This window comes from Theropithecus gelada, chromosome 11 (genome assembly GCF_003255815.1).
Source record: "Theropithecus gelada isolate Dixy chromosome 11, Tgel_1.0, whole genome shotgun sequence".
Classification (NCBI taxonomy): domain Eukaryota; kingdom Metazoa; phylum Chordata; class Mammalia; order Primates; family Cercopithecidae; genus Theropithecus; species Theropithecus gelada.
The window spans coordinates 118,548,336-118,572,127 of NC_037679.1; the positions used below are offsets into that span (position 1 = coordinate 118,548,336).

Below are 23,792 nucleotides of genomic sequence, written 5' to 3' on the forward strand. Positions count from 1 at the left end.
AGACCTTGCTTTCGGTGTTTATTGGGCCCTGAATATTAACTACAGTAGCAACACATGTACATAAACAATGAATGTCTGTGCGTTTCTGTGCATGTGCGTGTATTCTTGGGGATGTGTGCTCTAACAATGTGCCTGATGGAGTACCCCTAAAATATTAATACGTCACTGAATATGCAAAGACAGCATTTTAACTGCTGACTTCAGGAGCTAGTTTTCCACTTTTTGCTTACTCTGTCATTCATTCACAAGCAAAGCAGACCATGTTACTTAACAGTATGAGTTTCCCCATAGCCTACACGACAGAATCTAGTGTGTATGAGTCTCTAATAAAAAGATCGCGTTGATCTGACTCCTGCCCACCATCACAGCCTCATCTCAGCTAGCTAGTCCTGCCCTGCACTCTATGCTCTACCTACACCAAACTATCTGTAATTCCATGAACACAACATGCTCTCTCTCACTGCCATGGCTTTCCACTCAGGTCGTCCCATCTTCTTGGAATACCCTACCACTCTCTTGGAGCACCACCCCTTGCCTTGCTTAGCAGAACTCACAGCCTCAGCAAGGACAGGTTGGTGGAAGCAGAATGTCCAAGGGCAGAGAATAAGTGAGTGTTCTGTCTGCAGAAAATCTAAGAAATATAACTGACAAAAAGTTGGTGAGCCTTTTATCACCTGGATCCAACAACTGTAAATTCTTTTTTTTTTTTTTTTTGAGACAGAGTCTCGCTCTGTCACCCAGGCTGGAGTGCAGTGGCATCATCTCCGCTCACTGCAAGCTCCGCCTCCCAGCTTCACGCCATTCTCCTGCCTCAGCCTCCCGAGTAGCTGGGACTACAGGCGCTCGCCACCACGCCCAGCTAATATTTTGTATTTTGAGTCGAGACGGGGTTTCACTGTGTTAGCCAGGATGGTCTCGATCTCCTGACCTCGTGATCCGCCCGCCTCGGCCTCCCAAAGTGCTGGGATTACAGGCGTGAGCCACCGCACCCCGCCAAACAATTGTAAATTCTCCCAGTAATAAAATGGTCCTTGCACTAGGGCTGACTTCCCCCAGGGCCCGCCCTGGATATGCCACATACCGGGTAAACCATGGCTCACGAATTCCAGTAAACACTGAGTACTTCCAGTAAAACTTTGGAAGGTTTGGACATAGGCCATTATTAACTTCAGGAAACAAAATAAGTTGTATTTAAAAAGTCAAAGTAATCAGTATATAATATGCACAGGAAGACACACACATTTACATAGTAAAAGTAACTATTACTAAACTGATTTAACAACAAAAAAAAGAAATTATATTGGAACAATAGGAGAAAAAAAAATGTGTGGTTTTAAAAAGTAGGGGTAGGAGGAGTATAGTATAAGAGAGCCAAATAGTGAGAAGTCAACTGATATCTAACATTTTTTTAATCAAGGAAAACAAGGAATAAACATTTTATTTAGAAACACAGAACTGAAAGCAGTAGAAATGGAGTGGGTATACTTGTCAATAGGACAAAAATGCTATTTTATTACATAGCCTTGGGTTTTATATTATGTGCACACATTATTTTAACAGGTACCTAACTGATTAATAAAATACTCAGCTCAGGCATAAGTTATCTTAGAAAACCTTCTCCAACCTCTCTTCTGTGCTCTCAAAATAGTCTATCTGGGGTTATTGTTCTATCACTATACTTATCACAATAACAAATAGCCAGTTTCTGTTACGAGCTCCCCTATCAACTTGAAGTTCTCACAGACAAGTATCAAAATCTATTTATACAGTGTTCGTATTCCCTGGCAGAAATGAGACTTAAATTCAAATCTGAATTCAACGAATATTCACTGAGCTACAAGAAGAGAAAAGTAGTAATAAGACACAGGGTTCTGACTTCAAAAACAAAGTTTATAACTATAAACTGTTATTGTATGCTGGGATTCATTATGTGCCAGAGATTATTTTAAATATCATTCTTAATACTTAAGATTATTTTAAGTATTCTTAATACTTAAGATTATTTTAAGTATTATTAATACTTAAGATTATTTAAGTATTATTAATACTTAAGATTATTTTAAGTATTATTAATTCTATCATTAATTCCTAATAACGGCTTTATAAAGTAAATATAATTATACCCATTCTGCAGATGAGGAATCAGACTCAGAGGTCTTACGTAAATAGCCCAGCTAGAAAGGAAAATCCAAAATAGCAGTGTTAATATTGAGCTACAGCATCAATGTCCCTTGCCACAAACTCACAATATCTCTCAGGAGATAAGACATGCTCACAACATGATTGCAATATGCTACAATAGATGCTGAAAGCCATAAAGACAATTACAGATATAAGTGTCATAAGATCAGAGTGAGAGACATTCAGCTAGTATATTTGGTGAGAATGCTGTGAAAGAGTAAAATTTAATTTGGAAATTAAGAGATGGGCAGGATTTTAGAATATCTATATGAAGGAGAAGTGCTGATTATAAAGGAAGACATAAAGAGGTGAAGTCAAGTATGTATACATAGACACGAGGCACTATATGTTGTGTGTCAAATTTCTCCCCACCAGCAGAGTCCCTGGGAACTAGAAATACGGATTTAAGCATCTACTTCTTAAAGCTGCGAAACATGGAAACACTGGGAGATGAGCAGAGGGAGTATCCCAAGAGGTTAGTGGAATGGAGATGGAGGGTGGTACAAAGCATCTGAACAGCATGCTTGTTTCTGAAATCCTTCCTCTTGCCTTCCTGTCTAACACTACTGCTATAGTCCAAGCTACCATGTTTCTCTTAGGTGAATCATTTCGATAGCCTCCTTTCTAGCTGACCCAAATCCATTCATTCCTGCCTCTCTTAAATGTCATCTGCAGGCTGTAGGCACAAATTTCATTGTCCTCTTGAGAAACCTCAAAGGGTTCTTCATCACCCTTATTATGAAGACTCAACTCTGTGACATAGCTGTGAAGGCTTAATGATCTGATCCCAATCTCTCTCTACAACCTCATCTCCATCTAATTCCCTTCCACTCTGCTTCAGCCACGCTGCCCTTCTAATTCTCAGAACACACTCTTTTCCCTCCCTCTTTGGAAACCTTGTACATGCTATTCCTTCCACCTTGAAACAATTTTTTCTCCTGTCCTCATTACCTCATTAGCTATCTTTAAAATGTGACATCTTCATGTAAGCATCCTCTAACTGCTCCTCCCTCGAATACATCAGAAACTTCTCTCGTATGCTGTATAATCTTCTGTGAAATACAGTTCAACAATTTGCAATCATAAATGCTGATAATTATTTCATTACAATTGATCTTCCTTAATAGACTTTAATTCCTTGTGTGCAAAGTGTGTGCCTGTTCCACACACCGCTAAATCTCTAGCAGTTAACATGGTGTCTGGCTCATAGTAGGCACTCCATAAATGTCTATCGAGTACTGAATGAATGAAGAAACAAAACAAAAAGAGAAAGCAAAAATAGAGAGCAAAGTGGATTGGGCGCCAAGGAAGGTCAATTGATGAGGAGGTTTAAAGCAGACAGAAAGAGCAATCCTGGAAGAAATCCATGAGCCAGACAGGGCCAGGTGTCAGAAGTGACTTTTGTGCACTGGCATAGCTTCTGTATGAGCATTCTGAGAAGAGTTAATAGGGCTGACATGTTGCAGATAGTTTGGGAGTCATCTGAAAAGCTCTGTTCTGCTTGAACCAGATCACAAGCAAGTATTCTTGAAAGGAAGGTCTCAAACATGAGCCTGAAAAGATACAGTTGGAGACATTGAAGAAGCCCTTAAAAACCAGACTTAAGAATCTTAGTCGCATCCATGTGTGGTACCCTGGCACTCTGAATGTTTGAGAAATATTTCTAAATATTAATAGCATGTCAGGAGGATTGTGATACACAGTAAAAGCCTGATAGTGGTAAATAGAGCAGACTGTAGGGAAAGACACTAGTTTGGGGAACTTCGCAATGATTCAGGGTGAGAGAGGTGAGTATAGAAGAAAGGGGGAAGTGCAAGCATCATTTTGAGGGATGACTTAACAGGACTTAAAATATATTTTTCTATGTTACAATGAGCAAGAGCCCAGACTTCAGAATCAGCCCACTCTGGGTTCAAGTCTCAGCTGTGCCACTTGCTAGCTATGTTACTTTGAGCAAGCTCAGTTTCCTTGACTGTATCATGGGACAGCATCTGTACCTATGTCAGAGTTATTAGGAAAATTCAATACAAATAAACTGCTTAGTACAATGTCTAGCAACAATAGCTTATCAATCAACATCAGTGTCAACTATGCTTTGTGAGACAGGAGCAGGGGCGCCACGATGGTATGCCAGGGAGGAAACGATTTTTGGTGGACGGGTCTTCATGTCATAGGAAGATAGCCACCTATGTTGTTAACTCCTATCCTGGCTTCTGCTGGACCTTCCTTATACCCCATTTACCTTTCTGGCTTCTGCTCTGGACTCATGCCAAACACAACCTCTGCTGACCCTTTTAGAGACCTCATCCTTCAAACAGACTGAGCCGTTTCTAAACTTTTGCCTGCAACATTTATTTCCAACTTGCCCTCTTATTTTAACCCTGCCCCCTAGAAGCAATCCTAGATACTAAACTCCGTGGCTAAATACACCACTTCTCTCTTCCGAAGAAATATCGGAAAGATTATGTTGAAAAGAAGTGCAACGTTAAACTTGATTTTTAAGAGTTAACAGAGAATGATTATTTTTTTTCCCTCCAAGGATAGGTAATAGCATCAGATTCTGAAATTAAGCACAGCAGGAAGAAAGAGGCTGCATAGATTTCACAGAGTATCACAGGCCTCTGCAATAAAGCACTTAAAAATGCCTTGTATTGCTAATTCTTTACACAATCTCCTTTTATTTCCAAAGCAGTATGCGGGACTTGAGCCATGAGACACGCATTGATGTTAACATTACACTGCTTGAATTAGAGCCATTTTTCTACTAAAACTCTGGTTGGGTTTAGAATTACTTTTTACCTTCCCTCCCCCCGAATATATTTTCCAGATCGAACGAGTAGTTGCCTCTTCCAACAATGCTGAACCCACTGTTGCAGTCATTACCTTAGCAAACATCCTTCCCCTCAAGATTCCAATAACCAGGCCTTGACCTGTATGGGAAATCATCTGCCTGCTTCAAGATCTCTGGATCGCATGTCACTCTGGGAATTCTAAGTGAATGAGGGCAACTCTCTTCTTAGGCTGCTTTCAAGTTCCCATCTTCCCCTAGCCCCAAGCCAATACTCTTCATTCATTCATTGAATTATTCATCAAATACTTATTAAATAGCTAATATTAGCAAGACACTGTGCTGGGCACCCTGGTGGATTTTCCTAACAGTAAAATGAAAGTGGAATTGTCCATAAAGCAATGCTTGGTGACAATCAGATGGAGACCTTACTGAACGTTAAATAGATTGTCTAAGAATGTGCAGTTTTATGAAGATTTATTATTTTCACGATCACCAGTCTATTGGCTAGCATTTGTAAAGATTTAGCTTCTCTCTTTACAAGATATTTTTGTATAACGTAAATGCTTTTTTCCCCCTGTCCACATGGAAGCTCTGTCATTTGTTCAATAGATATTTGTTAAGTGCTACGATCCTATGGAGAACAAAACAGATCACATGGAGAACAAATAGACAAGGTCCCTATCCTCGTGTAGTAACTGTTATCCCAAGATAATAGACACAGTGGACTCATGTTTTCATCCCATACAAACCTTGGGTTAGTGTTTTTCATTGTTTATTTGTTTGTATAAAAGGCACTTTCCTGTAAGGACCGTATTAGCCTAATTAAAACCCTGTCCTCATCTTATCTCACCAGGACTCCTTTTCAGCCTACTCTTTCTCGCCTTCTCTAGCCATAGTAATCATAATCAAACTATCCTAGTCTGTTTTCTACATGCTGCTCTCTCCTTCTGTGTGTTTTTATTCATTTATTAAACAAACATCTTTAGGCACCCACTATGTCCCAGACATTGTCTTATTTGGGATACAGGGCTGGATAAATAGATCAACCTCTTGTCTTCCGTCTACTTAGTCCCCTTCAGTCTGGCCTGTTAAAAAGTTATTTCCAAGGCTAGAATACATATAACTGGCCCCAGGGCCCCCTTCCCCACTCTCCAACCCCTAGATTCCTTATGTCAAGCCCCCTCACTCTTGACTTGAAGCATGCTAATGTTTTATACACTCAAATAACTAAAGGCTCTTTAAATTTTATTTTAGAACTCCTAAAACCATATTATCAAAAAAAAAAGTCTTTCTAGCAGTCCAACAATCAGTTGTGCTTTATCTTGGCACTTCCACTATTCTGTGAGCCTCTTACTTAAATTCCATATGCCATGTATATATAACTTACTACCAAACTAGATCAATGAAGTTTTTCATCACTGGTTCTCAAACTTTTATGTGCAAAAGAATCACCAGTCATGCTTGTTAAAAACGCAGGGTTACAGGGCTACACCCACAGAGATTCAGGTTCTATATGTCTGGGATGAGACCCAGAAAGCCCTGTTTTTAACAAATATCCCAAGTGGTTTTCAACTGGCTGACTGGATGATCACCTTTGAGAAACACTGTTCTGTAATTTCCTTTGATGTCAATTTTTATGTATTCAGAATCTCTGCTTAAAGTCATCAAATATTTCCTCTTAAGTATAAGCAACATGCATCTGTGTGTTCAGTGAATATTTTTGATGAATGTACGGATTAGCGAATATTTGATAATGAGCAACATTTAGAAATCGTTTTATAGGCTGGGTATAGTGGCTCATGCCTGTAATCCCAACACTTTGGGAGGCCAAGGCAGGCAGATCACTCGAGCTCGGGAGTTCAAGACAAGCCTTGGCAACATGATGAAACCCCATCTCTATACATTCAAAACAAACTTCATCTCTACACAAAAGTTAAAGCAAATTAACTGGGCATGCTGGCGCATGCCTGTGGTTCCAGTTACTCAGGAGGCCGAGGTGGGAGGATCACTTGAGCTCGGGCAGTCGCGGCTGCAGTGAGCCATGACTGCACCACTGCACTCCAACCTGGGCGACAGAGTGAGACCTCGTCTCAAAAAGAAAAAAGCAAAAAGCAAGAAAGAGATCACTTTACAGCATAGACATGGCTTTCGATAACTATTTCTCATCTCTTCCTCCTAACTGTCTCATGTGATAGGCAGGTATTGTTATCTCATGCGATAGGCAGATATTGTTAGTGCTCCCATTTTACAGAGCGGAATCCCACACTAACACCTTGTGATGGAAGAGAATTAAAGTGGCAGAATCGAATAGACTGAAATTCAGGCAAAGACTGTCCCGCTCACTAGAACTGAGGAAGATGGGCAAGTCACTTGACCATTGGAGTCTGCTGTTCATCTGTGAAAAGGTGCTAATATCCATCTGATAGGAGGGCTGGGAGGGCTAAATGAGATTATCCATGTACGGCACCTAGCACCCCTCCCGGAACACAGTAAACACTCAACAGCTGTTTGTTTTCTTACTTCCCCATCGTGCAGGGCTGCCTTGACTCCATATGAAACTCATCTTGCAAACTATGCTCACCCAGCAATCATGTATGTGGTTGCTGCTCTGTTTCAGGCATTGTGATTCTGCTAGGACTACAATTCAATGCCCTCAGGGAGCTTACCTTCTAATTGGAAATTTTTTACGTCACCCTATGGCTACCCCTTTCAAATCAGGCAGCAGAGTATTTTGAAAACCTTTCATTTCATGCAGTGAGTCCGACACAAGGCAGAGTGGACAGTGGTGCCATGAGAATAGTGAATTTGTGGTAAGAGAAAGGTTAAGAAAAGCACAGCAAGGAGTGATAGGTAAAAGGAGACAGGAAGAGAAGAGCTTCTGGGTGGCCCCAGGAAGTCTCTAAAAATAAATAGGGGTCCTGTGAAATTTCTTTAAGTGCTGATAGATCTCTATCTGTTTGTCTCCTGTGCATGACTTGATTTCCTGGTTGGATGTGGAAAAGACACTCCTATTTGGTTAATAGAGAAGGTACGTGGAGATGAGGCTGAGAGTGAAGCAAGAAAATTCAAGACAGAATTATAAGAAATAGTGTGCATGTCTTCAAAAGCAGTTCCCAGTGCAAGAGTACACTGATGAGACTGATTCTGCCAGACACATATGAAAGAGTGCCAGTGGTGCAGAGGAATACTAAGCATCACAAGAACTTGCATGCGAGCTGCAGTCTACTCCTGATAGTACACATCAAACAACGTCAGCTCTTAGTGGTCCTGAATTACACCAGTACATCTAGGCAGACATGGGATTTTGCCATAGTTCCTAACCAGAATGGGGATGAGCCGGCAACTACGGAATGATGTAACTGCCACAATGGAGGATGAAATCCGAAGTCTCGTGAGAGGTACCATCTAGGAAACACACCGTCAAAAGTATGAACATCTTTTTCTTTTCCTCTCACAAATGTAAGTTTGTCAGCCTTTTTAAGTAGAGACATTGAAGCAACCCGTGCTCACTCTTCAGGAAAAAATTGTGCCAAAAGCTTCACAGTAAGCAGTCCTTATCCTGGGCACAGATTCCCTAGAGGAGTCCCTCGTCTGAGGAATGTGTCAAAAATTAGCTCTCTTTTCCTGCCTCCCATCCTCCTTGGATTCCGAAGTTGTCCCAGTGCCAGTTTCCCACAGTACAACACACAGAACCACCTAAAAATCTGGGTCAAAATATTAGGGGTCCTAGCAATCCTACTGAAACTTACAGGCTAAGTGAGTGTCTTCTTGTATCCAAAAAGAATGCTTCCTTGCATACACAAAAGTGTTGCTCTCAATCACAATCCTGATTACCAGTCTGACTGAGTCTAAATGACGTGGTCTTCATCCTCCACCACAACCGCCTCCCCCCGACTCTGGCCCAAAAAAATAGCAACAACTCAATTCTCAGTCCAATAACGTCTTTTCTCAGATGTTGTTCTCCCAGTGGGTAGAAGAATGAACTATTGCAATGCCACCAGCTCCTCTACAGTTTCTTTTAATTTAAAGTTACAACAGGAGGGAAGAAAAGAGACTTTCTATTAAGGGACAACTCCCTGAAGGGGCTCTTAGCTGACAATCGAAGGACTGCTCATGGCAGTGATCAAATCTAAGGCAACAAAGTGCTGGTGGCTCTGTGACTCATCACAGCAGGAGCTCGCGCTGAGGGCCACTTGAGTTCAGTGCTTTGTGGTGCTGCAAGTTGGTTTAGGAACAGTAACACAGGGGAGCAAAGACTTGCAAGGTGTTTGAGGCTCAAGATAAAATGCAGACTTCCAGTGCGTTGCTACTCAACTGAATAGAAAGCCTAGAGAGGTAAGGAAATGAACAGAGTTCTGCCTCATGTTATAGGGCAAATTACCTGAAGATGGTCAAGGTCAGTTGGTATAGCTAGTGTTCAGTTTATACTCTGATAAAAAATAAGGATTAATGGAAGATAAATGAACCAAGGTATTTTTAAATGACAAACGTTAAAGATGTTTGCTTGCATAAACAATGCCTTCCAATTATATGAAATATCCATTATTTAGATATATTTACAATCACCTGATAAAATTCATCTATACCTTTCAGATGCATTTTGTGAATACACTGAAAAGAGTGCAAAATACACTGGGCATTTCCTCCATGCCACAAACAGTACTATGGACTTAGAGATGATCTCATATAACCTAATTTAATCCCAATTAGTGAGGTGATACTGCCATTACACTCATTTTGCAATTGAGGAAAACAAAGCTCAAAGAAACTCAAAACTCAAAGAGACCTCAAAGCAATTGCCAGGTCTCCTGTGTGTGAGTGTGTGTGTATATGTGTGTATGAGAGAGAGACAGAGAGAGAGAGAGAGTGAGTTCACCGGTCTGAAGCAAGTGAAGTACTACTAAACTGGGCTATACTGCCAAACCATAGCTATACCACTCAGATCTCCTGTTTTGAGAGTGTAATTGACTTACTTCCCCAACTGCTTCCCCTATAGCTCTAGCACCACTTAGGCGCAGAGGCCATGCTTCCTGTAGCTGCTCCCAGCCAATGACTGACAGTGAGGAATGCTGATACAGGCCATTCTTTCAAGATAGATGACTCTTCCAATGGCTGCCTCTTCTTTGCCTACCCAAGCCTTTCATAGACTGCACTATAGTCAAACTTCTTCCTACTCAATCTTCTTTCCTTGCCCCTCTCCTTGCATAAGTGTCAAACTTGTCTCATGGTCAAAAGGCTCTCGTGGCCTTGTCCTGCCCTCTCCCCCTCTCCCCTAAAAAACTTCTTACACATCTAATCCCATCTTGGCATCTGCTTCTTAAGGAACTCCAATTAATGCAAAAAAAAATACATTTATTTGCTGTTTTAAGAAGCCTTTCCTTTATCTTTGCTCAGTTGTACTTATAGACAAATTCTGTTTCATTGGGAAGAGAAAATAACCACTAATTTCTCCATGTTTCTTTACCACCTCTTCAAACCAGGCAATGGTATATTTATGGTGCCTTTCTCCTTGCACCCAATTTAAATAAACAAACCAACCTACAAGTTTCTCTTTGAAGTACTGTTGCCTCCAGAGAGGAACACACTGAAAAATCAGATGGATTTCTTTTTCCACATGGACTTTCTCTTTATCCACGGTCCTACAGCTTCATATAATGCAGAGGTGAATGACTATCAAAGGATTAAATATCAATAAATTTTCACTAGTTCATATTTGCTAATAGGAAATCAAAGAGATAACAAGAGGAGAAATCTACAGAATTAGGTCCTAAAGTTTTTATTTATCCTTACCTATTATGTAGGGTATAAATGTGAATTACTGAAAAAGCACTTAAATGAATAAAAGATAGAATTCACACTTGCACCAAATACAGCATCTTAATAAAATCACATTGTCAGAGATTATATACAGACGTTCACTGAATCACTGTTTTAAAGTGTTGATCTCAGCCTCAAGAAAGTGATACATTTTTTTCTTTTTAGACTCAAATAAGTTCAAAGTAAGTACAAAATGAAGCTTCAACCGTTATTAATGATCAGAACCTAGACTTGACTAGGAGAGAGAGCTGAGTGTAGCTAACATTTATTGAGCACATAGTTCATGACAGACACTATGCTAGGCATTTCACACATAGTGTCTAGCATAATCCAAACAATATCCCTGTAAGAAAGGGCATCATAATTTGCAGTTTAAGAGGTTAAGAAGGCCGGGCGCGGCGGCTCACGCTTCTAATCCCAGCACTTTGGGAGGCCGAGGAGGTGGATCACGAGGTCAGGAGATCAAGACCATCCTGACCAACAGGTGAAATCCCGTCTCTATTAAAAATACAAAAATTAGCTGTGTATGGCGGCACATGCATGCAATCCCAGCTACTCTGGAGGCTGAGGCACAAGAATCCCTTGAACCCAGGAGGCGGAGGTTGCAGTGAGCCAGCATTGTTCCACTGCACTCCAGCCTGGTGACAGAGCAAGACTCTGTCTCAAAAAAAAAAAAAAAAAAAAGAGGTTAAGAAAAGGAGGTAGAACCCTGTAAGTTCAGATCTCTAAATAAAATTTTGGATAAATCACAGACCTACACTGAAAAATTCCAAATGAGATACCTTTCTCCTTTCCTGGTTCCTTCCTGAATTCCCTCACTTCCAACAGTTTAATTGGTGTTGAAGAAAGAAAAAATGCCTTAAGCCACCAGAGAATACAAACTGGATATCAAACTAAAGTCCGCTCATCCCTATGACTACTGCATTATTTTTACTCTGTGTACACAGGATATCATACAAGCGTAGAGTAGTTGAATGACATGTAGCTGAGCATCAGAGATACAAGCAGGTCTTTGTTTTGGGGTGTTTTGTTTTTACTTATAATGAACTTTAGGAAACAGAAAATGAATGGACTTACACTTGTAGAATTCAATGCCACCATCACTAGTACTCCCCAAGATACATTTTTATGGCTCAATTTTTAAGGATGGTTATTTAATGGTTCTTTACATGCATTCAAATTTTTCCTAATTTTGTCAATATGCTGCCCCTACTGAATGTCATCCTTAACTGCAAGTGAAATCATTAGCTGCCTATAAGGTATGATTTGAGTAGTATTGAAAAAGTCCTCATGCATATAAATATTTACTCCTGGCAGCTTTCCTTGATACCTGCAATTGCCACAAGTTTATCTCTATGGAATTAGATGACCATAATAAACTACCAAAATGATAACAGTAATATCATCTAGTTTGAGAATTAAACCATAATGAATGAATAACAACTTTAAAATAGTTAGCTTATGAGCCAGAGGTTAAATGGGGCAAATGGGGCAGGAATTCAGAAGGGTCCATCAAGGCAAAATGGACTGTCAAGGGCCCATCCTGAAGGTCAGGACCCTCACTGGGAAAGCATTCAAAAGTCCCATGTAGGCAGCTAAAGGAGCAGGTCTTTGGAGGAAATAACCCCCCCCCAAAATTCCCCTAACTAAAGTTAGCCTACCTTTGACCTTGACTCAATTTTAAAGACAAGGAAATTGAATTTGGTAAAATTTATTAAATAGTCCTACAGAAATGTCCCCATATGGCCCTGCTAAAGCAAACTAAAAGTGCCTGATTGTCTGCCCTTCTACTGAGCCTTAAGCACTCCATTTCTCCCCTCTTAAATATCAAAATTCATTATATTTAAGAAAAAGGTTAAATCTTTGCTTCATATTTTTAAAAACCTCACTTTACTCTTTTATTAACATCAACTTTTCATGCAAACGAACTCTTGGTTAATTTAAGATCATGAAATTACTTCTCCACATCAGAAATCCCTCTCATAAATATTAGGTATAAGTGATTATTTACGTTACATCACACACATAAAGTAAACAACAAAAACCCCACTCACATTTGAGAATCATTTACTATTCCAACTCCCCAAGCTCCCCCAAATGGGAAATGGAATAACCAGACTGATCATAATTGGATTAAGAACCATAATTCTTTAATTCATTCATCAAATTGAGGCATTTGGAACAGTTTATTTACAGAGTTGTTTAGACAGTTTTGTGTGGTGTTTTTTAAGATAAACCAAAATGCCTTTCTGAAATAAGTTTCAGATCCCAAATCATTAACATATGAAAACCAAATGTAGACAATTTACAAATGGGTGTTTTAAAACAATGTTTGGAACAAAATTGGACTTTTATTTCATTAACTATCTAAAAATCTAAGTTCAGGATATAGTTTATTTGAAACAGCCAACCACTTTCTTCGCCTTTAAAATAAATCTTCATTTCTCAGACTAAAAATTTTTGACCAGTGCGTGAGGGAATGCATTTGACTTCAGGCCTAGACAAATAAGTTTCCAGGTTACTCTCAAAACTCTAATTATAGCATTCTCTACCAGTGAAGTTGATTAGCTATTGGGTGAATCATCCAGGTTATGCCAATCAATTATATCCAACAATTGTAGCTTCTGGAAATCTAAACAGTGTGCAACATTAGAACTCTCCGTTATTTGAAATCCAGTGTATTTTAGGAGATTAGGAAACATAAATTTTGTCCTGTAAGTTTTACTTTTTTATATAATCTGAACATACCCTCAAATCAATAATTACTTATTACTCAGGAAAAGAACAGAGCTTTTTAAGAAGGCAGTACATCCTGTAAGCACTATATCAAATTTTAAACTTGCTTTGTAAGTAAGAAAAAAAAATTCTTTAAGCATTTAAATTCATTCCTTTAACTGGAAAGGGAAAATTTAGAAATTTAAATTCTCCTTATCACTCACAACTCACCCCCACTGAGGACAACCAAAAACATGCCAACATACCTGAGTATAAACTTCACTCTTTTGCTATTTACTATTTATATACTCCACAGATAGCATCTTTCTAAGTGTATATATTTTTTTCTTTTACCAAACCACGTGTCAGTCTAAACAGGATGTGCACTTACATGTATAGAACTAAGTTGATTTGAATTAGCCATTGGACCTCAAATGCCTATTTACCAAAGAGGTTTGGGAGTTTTGAATTCTGTATACAACATCCCATTCAACCAGAACTGTTTAAGCTCAACAACAAAACTAATACAAGGTTTCCATATTAAGAATTGAAGTTTTTCCTGTATTAACAGTTTACACTTGCAAATCTGTGTCAGATTGGATCAATACTACCCATTCAAAAAGGCTACAAAATGAATTTTTTAAAAACCACAGCAAACAAAAAACTGTTGATTCTTCAGGAACAAGGTTGTTAGAAGAGAGACCACTGGAAAGAAAGGGGGGAAAAAAGAAAGAATTTCAAGCAAGTATGCTACTATGTAATTAACACAAACAACTAAATAATTATGCACATCCCTTCCCACCCCCACAATTAAATGTTTTTAAACAACTCATGTGATGAAAGATCTACCTTTTAGGCAAACAAAAGCAATCCCTAGCAGTTTAAGGATTTAAGGCTGTATTGCATCAGTTTTAAGTGATGCTTATGATTTTTATCTTGTATAGTTCTGAGGAATAAACAGTTGATGGCATAATTTGCAGGATAACTCTGCACAGTGCCTAAAAGAACTGCCACTGTAAGTACTTATGATTTTAAATCATTGTGGCTGAATTTATCTAGGCTTCTGCCTGGGAGCTATATTTAAATCAGGAAGAAGCACCCCTAGAAACTTTGTTCCATGTATCTGCATTTGAAACCAGATTCCTTCCCTATCTGAGCTAACAGCAATTCTCATACAGCTGAATTCCTTTAAAATTAGACAGATCAAAATTTAGCAGTTCTGTAAAGGCTCTAAGAAATCGTCCTCCTTTTAAATGCTATAAAAGTCAAACTTGAAAAACATTTCCGTATACTTTAAAGCCATCTGGCCCTTAACCTAATCACTCTTGGCCATCGAGCCTCACTCCCGTAATCCTGATCAAAAATTCTCCTCTGGTTTTTCTGATTGAAATGTCCATTGCCTAAAAATCACCCACGTGCCTACTTCACTGGCCTGTTTGTGTGTGTTTGTGTGTGTGTTTTCAGGACACTAGGGGCCATTATTTATGAAAAGCAAGGTAACAAATCACTGTCCAGTCCCTTTGCAGATTCCCACACTTACTGCCCCAAATCCCACTCGGTCCTGCCCTTGGCTAAAGAACTGTGCTGAGCCAGAAGGCAGTCCCTGGGGACATCTCCTTATGCCTTTCTTGACAAACTCCTTTGGCTATCTGGGTATGTGAGGATCTCAACTGGGTTCCAGCAAATCCCTAAACTTTTGTAAGAAAGTACAGCTGACTGCCACCCAGAGTGCCTGGACTGCCTGGCACCGAGTGTAGGGTTCTGCATATTCACAGGATTTCTCGTCTTGACCTGCTTTAGCTGAGAAGGGAACACATTAAAATGAATTCACATTCATCACATTCTGAATTTAGTCACAGAAACCAACGTCTTCAGATATTCACCAGGGTCAATCTATTTATTAATATAGTCGCTTTGCAAAGTGTAGGGAAAATGACTACTAAAATATGTAAACAGTGCTTCGTGTGCATCCGATCAATACTCAACAAACTGCTGCTCTCCAACGCAAACATTTCCAAATCCAATTTGATTTCAACTCGTATAACCTCTTTTCATTGCTTCTTATTGCTGCAGCCCGAAAGTGCAAGCGAGATTTCCCAAACCCGCGCTTAAAGTGACACAACACGTGAGTGGTCTTCACTTTGTACACTGAGTGAGGAGGGGGAAAAAAAGTAGTTGCAATTAAAATTAAAGCTTCCGGTCTCTGAAATCCCTAGAATCCTGAAGGATGAGACTTGTTTCCGAAATTCCGGGCGGGAGGGAGGGGGAATGGTAGGGAGAAGGATTGCAGAAAGCGAAACAAAAAGACGAAAGAGTCGGGGGGGTGGGGGTGACTAAGGTTAGGGGGTGGGCCGGGGGTCGCTCTGATATCCTAGAAGGGCTAAGGGGCTTTGTCCAACTTTCAGGGTCTGGCCTTGGACGTTCGCCGCGATGCCCAGCACAGCCCAGGGTTCTCCCCGCACTCCTGCCCTCCTCTCGCATCAACCACCTCCACCGCCACCACTTACAAAACAATACCAGCAACAGTACGCAGGCTTCCCAACAAAAATAGAAAGTTATCCCGTCTCCGGGTCGGGGTCCAAGCCCGCGCTCCAGGGTCCCCCGGCCAGCCGCCCCCGGGGATGACAGGGCCACTCCGCGCCTCGGGCCGCCTCCCACCTCTCCGTCACCCCCAACCCAGTCCCCCTCCCTCTGTACTTGAGGAAACTCCGGCGGCGGCCCCCTCCCTCCTCCGCGGCTCTCCAGCTGGAGCCGGGAACGAGTGCTGAGTGGCGGGCCCGGCGAGCGGCAGAGGGGAGCTCTGCGCCTTGGAGGTCTGCCCACAACAACATCGGGACGAACAACAAAGTTAAAACGCAGCGATTTACGCACCTTACCCGGTCTCGTTAATGCCTCCTCCGGCGTGGGATGCAAAGTGGCACAGAGGCGGGCTGGGGGCCCCCGGGAGGAGACTGGAGATGGGTTTTGGTGGCTCGCCTTTTTCACTCTGTGTGTGTGTGTGTCTGTGTGTGTGCGTGTGTGCCGGTGTGTGTGTGTGTGCGCGCGCGTGTCCCTCTCTCTCCCCCCGTCTCTCGCTCGCCCGCTCGCTCGCGCTCCCCGTGTTGCTCTCAAGGACGAGGTGAAATCCCTTTGCTGGTCATGAGGCGGCTTCAGAGACAAACAACACAATGCGAGTGCAAATAACAAAAGGCAAAAAGACAGTAGGAACAATGGGGGAGGCGAGGGCAGCGCACCAGCCGGCGGTCACCGCGGCCCGGCGCCCGCCCCGGGGGGTGCGGCGGGGGCGGGAGCGGGCGCGGGGGCGGCGCCGGGGGCTCCCGCTCCCTCCAGGTCGCCCCCGAGCTCCCGCAAGCCCACCCTGACCTCCTTCCTGCAGCTCGCCGCCCGGCCGCCCTCTCTATCCATCCGAAGGGAAGGAGCCCCAGAGTTTTCTTCCCCGTCTGCTGCAGAGTAACTAGATTGTAAATAACGCGGCGATTACCCACACCGTGCAAGAATTTTTTTTTTTTTTAATCTGCCCTCCACTTAAAGGAGCGATAAAAATGAAATGGCAGGAGTGGAAGGAGCCAGGGAGAGCGGGATATCTCTAGATCTCGATGGAGCTCGCATCTATAAATACGCATTCATGTTTAGTCAAGTCCCTTTGTCAACTTCTTCCCGGCGCCGGAGCCTCAGCCGCTGCCCTGCGCCCAGGACCTGGCCCCTCCCGGCCCCCCAGCCCAGTGGTCAAGCGGTCGGGCCGGCAAGGAGGGCGCGCGCGGGGGGCTGCGGGGTCCGTGGAACCTTTCCGGGAGGCGAGCCGCGGGCTGCTGGGCGCGGAGGCTGGAGCCGCGAGAGGTTCGGCTGCTGAAGCGGCCACTGCCTGCCCGAGCCCGGCTCCGCGCCGCGCGTCCCCGCCGCCGCCGGCACTGTGCACCCACCTACTCCTTGGGCATTGAGGTAGGGGAGAAAAGTTTTGAGGCGCTCTCATCTCTGCCTGCGGGGTGGTTGAACTGGTTTGGTTTTGTGTTGAGCGAAGCCAAAAAAAAAAGAAGAAAAGAAAAAAAACGACCACACACACAAACACACACACACATACACACCCCAACCCAAGAACCAGGGAATGAAATTTAGTGATATTTAGGGAGAAATAAGGCTGAGCGCTGGGCTCCGACTCTCTGCCGCGACACTTGAGTGGGCGCGTGGACCCTCGGAGTCCCATCGCCATCAGAAGAAACTCCATCGGTGATGCCCCGAGCAGAAGCTGTGGGGCTGATTTAAGTGTGTGCTCTGACAGCTCCCGGGCTGCTCCGGCGCTTATCTCTTCTAATCTTACTTTCATTGACTTAAAACAGCTGCCGGTTTGCCAGGGGAAAAAATCCTATTAAATCTCAAACCAGGGTGGGGCGGGGGCGGGGGTTCCTGACAGTGATCTTCCCAGAGCTGGTGTCCAGAAAAGAGCAGGGGGAAGGGAGAGCACTCACGCGGGAGGCTGCGGGTTGGGAAGGGGGTGATGGAAAGGGGACTAAGGAAACAATTTCGAGCAACACGTTTCTTTTCCTCGCTGTAGCCTTCTCTCCGTTTGCTTTTATGCCAAGGTGCGTGTTCTCTGTCCCCATCTCTGTAATTCTCTGCAGACGCGCAACCATTGACTGAGCCGCGTCCCTGGACACCCCCAGCATTACCCAGAGTGCAACAACACCATCAGGAGATCAATGACCAGACTCTGTATTCTTAACGCGCCTAGAAGAGCAGGACACCGGAGGAGCTTGGGAGCGAGGCTCGGGGCTTGGCTGTCTCCGGGCGATCTCTCCCAGACTTTTTCCGGGCTGATTTCTAAACGGCAGTTAGTAAGCAAATATAATTTCTCAATGCATGCCACACATACCAATCACAATATATTCACCTAGGAAAGTGAGACATCCTTTCTCCCCCTTTCCACCCTTTGTAGATTTGTTTCTGGAGATGGGTTGCTAATACCTGAGATTTACACTTGTCTAGGGCTGAAACTTTCCCGAGTGTTTGACGATTGATTATGTGGTACCTGTTTTCTAAAAACGGCGAAACACCTTTCCCTGGAAGAAAAGTGAGAAATGTAAATCTTAATAACTCAAGGCAAAAATTTCAAAGTGTAAGCACAGCTATTATCCACTCCCACAAAGAAAAGCTTCCTCTTACACAAATATTTGATAGCATAGAGCCCAGTAATTAAGAGAACAATCAAATAAGCTCAGGGCTTTCGTGGGGACTTCTAACTTATCGTCTGCCTAGAATTTATAAGCAGTGTAATCATTTGCTGCTTGGATATAACTCTGGATATAGCAATCTAAATGTCCATCCTTTACCAATTTTACTATGCTTTCCTAAGTATTTAATGAGAGAGATGGATAATAATAATATTCAAATTGCTGGTTCAATGTGGCGTCATCAACTGTGTGAAAACATTCTGTGTGTGTGCGTGCATGAAACACATTTCCTATATGTTTCCTTTCCTTACATTTTCTCTACCATGCATCGGAGCCACGTGCCTATATGGCATAAGAATTCGTCAATGATCATACTCCACATTACATTTAAGTGTTACTTTTATTCTAAGAGTTTCCGGTGTATGATGAATGGTTTCTTCTCTTTTTGTTGTTGTTGTTGTTGTTTGTTGAGGTTTATTCTCATAATACACATGTAGTTGCTTTACAAAGTTAGCTATGTCAGGCCCAGTTCCTTAAATACTGTGCAAGAAGCAAACGGGGCCCCACTACAAAAAAAAGTTGCCCCTTGCTACTACTTATGTGAACATACTTAACTTTTGAAACGGGATTCTCATTTACAGTGAACATCCACTGGGTTGTAATCCCTTTCTCTCAGACAACACCCAGGGAAGAAGAAGTCCTCTGGGCACCTGACCAGTAGGTTACTAACCTACCTGCTTGGCCAAACCCCACCAAGCAGAGCAGTGCCACCTCCACAGATTTGCAGCCTCTACTGCTTCATGAGTGTAACAGTTTCTGGTACCACCAGGATTCCTACTGGCAGCAGAAGGGAAGCGGGAGGGAGAGAAGGCACAAAGTTCCAAAACTGCCTAGTGAGATACTGGTGAAACTTGAATTACACCAACCCCTTTCCTCCTTTCGTTCCTACGGGCAGCATAACTTCCAACCACGTATAGTTATTGAAACCACATGCCCTTAAGACTAAACCATGATCATTATCCAGCAACAGCATAGCTGATCAAAAACTCCCAGTGGGATGTTTGTTTGTGTTGGGCTTTAAAAAAAATACCCTAATTTGTAGTGGGACAGACATATTAAAGATCAACATTTCCATTTATCAAGCATTTGCTATGTACCAGGATGTTGGCCAAATGCTTTTTTAAAAATGTGTGTTGTCTCTCCTTCTCACCAAAAACTTGCAAGAAATTTAACATCCCTGTTCTTCAGATGAGAAGATTAAAGCTCAGAAAGGTTAAATGACTTGTCCAAGACCATGCAGTTTTTAAGTCGTTGACCCAGGATACAAATCCAAACTTGGTCAGTGCCACGCTTGAGCTTTTTCACTTCACCTTGATGCCATGTACATGTTATGTTAGGGCCAGTTTTCAGTGGCAAGTATTATTTCATTAAATAGGAAGATATAAAATATCAAATGTATACTATGTTCATGACAGTTATCAGCTATGTTGCTATTCACACTCATGTTGGTCATTAGATAACTGAAATTTCAAAGAAAATCGAAATGTGCTATATATGGAGTGTGTGTGTGTATATATATGGCATTTATATATATATAATGTATATGAAATTGTCTTATTTTGGAGGCAAGGTAATTATGTATTATATATACATATGTATGTATCCAGATGATGTATATAATAATGCATACAATATATTGTTAAGTGGCTACAGTTTTTGAATTCCTATCATTTTACAGGCATTGTTCTAGGTGCTTTTTGCGTATAAATGTATTTAATCCTCACAGCCACTCCATGAGGTACATAATTTTATTATATCATTTTACAGATAAGGAAACTGAAGAACTGAGAGGTTATGTAACTAACTTGTCCGAGGTTATACAAATAGCAGGTGAAAGAGCCTGGCTTCAGACTCAGGTAATCTGACTTCCAGACCCATTCCCTAACCACTCCGCTACACTGTCTTTCAATATATGCACCCAGATGTATATACAATATGCATACATAAATTTATGGGCAGATATATACCATATGCAGCTCTCAAAATATGGGGAAAATAAAGGCATATAACTGACCTCTGTATCATTACCATCCTCATATTCTAGTTGCCTCCTAAGGCAGCAAGAAATATTACTGATAGGAGAGGGCTTTACATTGCCCACAGTATTCAAGATTCTCTAATAAGTTTTTGAGTCCATCTCAATCCCTCCAACATATTTGGAGATATTGGGGGAGTGCTAGGAGATATTAGGAGTATACAATGTTTGACCTTAGCCTATTTTCACAGGGCTCATTTTGAATTTATTTGGTCATACACATTAAAAATAGCAGAGACAAGTTACTTGGGAATCCTAAAGAAGAAAGAGAGGGATCTTAATAAGTATCCTGTGACAGCTGGGTGCGGTGGCTTATGGCTATAATCCCAGCACTTTGGGAGGCTGAGGCACGCGGATCCCAAGGTTAGGAGTTCAAGACCAGTTTGGCCAACATATTGAAATCCCATCTCTAGTAAAAATACAGAAAATTAGTCGGGTGTGGTGGTGTGTGCCTATAATCCCAGCTACTTGGGAGGTTGAGGCAGGAGAATCACTTGAACCCAGGAGGCGGAGGTTGCAGTGAGCCGAGATTACGCCATTGCACTCCAGCCCTGGTGATAGTGAGAGACTCGGTCAAAAAAATAAATAAATAAATAAAAATAAATCCTGTGACTTAGAGGGAAATTTAGGTGATGCAAGAGACCAAATGTGTCGTCTTAATGGTTATGAATTATCCATTTTTATATTTTTCTAAATTAGGGTAGTTTGTCAACCCTCACTCTGTTAGTAAGAGAGTAACATACAATGTTGATTTTAAGTTTAGCAATTATGGGCCCAAACACTGATACCCTTCAAAGGAACCTTAAAATACTTCATAAGAGTCCCCGATGAGACAGGTTTATTTACCTGTCTCGTCAAACGCAATGTGCATATCAAATTTTGAAGGTGAGCTTCTCTAAACCAACCAGTGTTGAAAAAGTATTTTGAGATTTTCTTCTCTCGCTTCTTCTCTTCTAAAATATATAAGGGATTATCTAACGAAGGAGAAATAACTGACAATAATCTTCCTTGGGCATTCTTAATCCCAGTAACACCTGAGATATAGACATTGAAACTATTAACTTTCCTGGGTCTACTGTACCTCTTCAGAAAAACTGAAAAAGACACCCTATACCTAACAGATGCCACACATTAAGTCTTACTGAGAAAAAAAAAAAAAAAAAAACTTTTAAAGCCCTATTACAGATACATATGTTTTCATTTAAAAACTACTATGAAATCGAGTGTTCTTTTATTTAAACATTCCCCTGTGGTTCTATGAATTAAGGATCGGTAGTACTATATTAACAATGGAAAGCCAGACCCAACTGAACTGGTGAAAAACAGTTGGTAAAACTGCCAACACTGGTTTTGCTGCCGCCGTTGACTGAAATGGGAGGCAGCATATATATTAAAGAATGAATTCTAGTTTTTAAAACTTTCCCATTTTGGTATGCATTTAGAATAAACTTCTCTTTAGCCACAGTTTTGAAAAGTGGAAATAATGTATAAAACCCAGATACTTTGCACAACCAAAACCACGGTCACATTGCTCTTATTATAAGTGAAAAGTGTTTATTATTCTGATTGTTAAATTTTTTCCTTCCTGGGACAAAAACCAGACAGAAAAACAAAATTGATTCTATTCAAGTGAAACAACTCACAGTCGCCACATCTTGTCTCTTAATTTACTGTTTTTCAGTTCTACTTCTCTCCTTTAATTTTAAGTAATGAGTATATAATATGGGGGAAGTAGTTTTACACGTATACTTTTTTTTCAGTATGTGCATTTGTTTCAGACTTAGCTTACACAATATACTCTGTGTTCTCAGTTGCTATAAAATGTTATCATAAATATATATAAGAGGAGGTTTATGTGCAATGAGATACCTTGATTTTATTTATAAAGAAAAGAGTAATGACTCGTATGCTTCGCTGCTTCAAAACTCGTAACAGAACTAATTGTCAAGCAAGGAAATAATATTTTAAGCATGCGTCCCAGTAGGGTTTAGGTATTTGGATCTGTGAACTCATGATAACTCCTGTTTCTGTTAGTTCTTTATAATTTTTGGTATCAAATACAATTTTGGTGGTACCAAATTTTTGCAATTTGGTATCACCAATTGCATTATATAATATGTGAAATATGGTGAACAAATGAAAGCTCAACAAAAGCACATAAAACAAAGAGGGTATTTAAAAATATCACTTAAACAGATGTCCTTCTTATTCGAATCTCAGAAGACTATTTGAAACCCAAATAGATTTTTAGTCTCTAAGTATCTGGGACTTCTGATCCCCACTTTCTTATGATGGTGATCAAATTTAGAACTTCATTCATAGGTTGATTTTTTAAAAAAGAATAAGTTAAATGTTTCCATTCAGACCAAACTATTTTGCATGCACAAAATGGCTACTATCCAGGTAGTTTTGCTCCAGGACAGAGTAATCGACTGGATCACTACTCCACTGACCAGATTTGGTCATGAACCACTTCTTTTATTTCAGCCATCTCTTTGACCATGCAATCGGTCCAGTAAATTTCCAGCTATATTTAATATTTTTTACCTAAGCAAGTAAATGATCACACTCTTATGTAATAAAAAATATTTGAATCCTGCTGACAGCTTCTGAGTGCTGAGTGTTTACCTGGACATAGGGGCTAACAATGCACTTTACTGCCTTCCTCTGACAGGAACTTGTAACAAAGAAAGCCCTATAAATTCTCCAAAAAAAAAAAAAAAAAAGAAAGAAATAGTGACAAGATTTATCCAAAACAAGATGAGGGGCAAGGGACATAAATGATAGGGACATAGACAATACCACAAATGAGTATGGTATTGTCTGTGGAAATAAAAATTGCTTTAAGTTGGTTACCCAATAATATACCTAGCTGAAAGGTCTTGGAATGTTGAATTGGCTTGAAAGAAAATGAGAAGAAATCCTCAAATTAACATCTAATAAAGGCTATTTTTGCAAGGTCTAGGTCTCCATGCACAAAACACAAGAGAATCTGGATTACAGAGAAAAACAACAAAACTGACTAAAC

The 23,792-nt window shown here is 41.1% G+C and overlaps 1 protein-coding gene across 2 annotated transcripts in view; it reads right to left on the reverse strand.

Moving 5' to 3' along the window:
• The window catches only part of SOX5 (SRY-box 5), a 1,043,232-nt gene extending 1,026,597 nt beyond the window's left edge, over positions 1-16,635 (reverse strand). For both annotated transcript variants that reach the window (XM_025402765.1, XM_025402767.1), the window contains exon 1: positions 16,376-16,635. The gene's annotated coding sequence lies outside the window, so the exon portion shown is untranslated. The remainder of the gene's footprint in view (positions 1-16,375) is intronic.
• Positions 16,636-23,792: the final 7,157 nt, after the last annotated feature.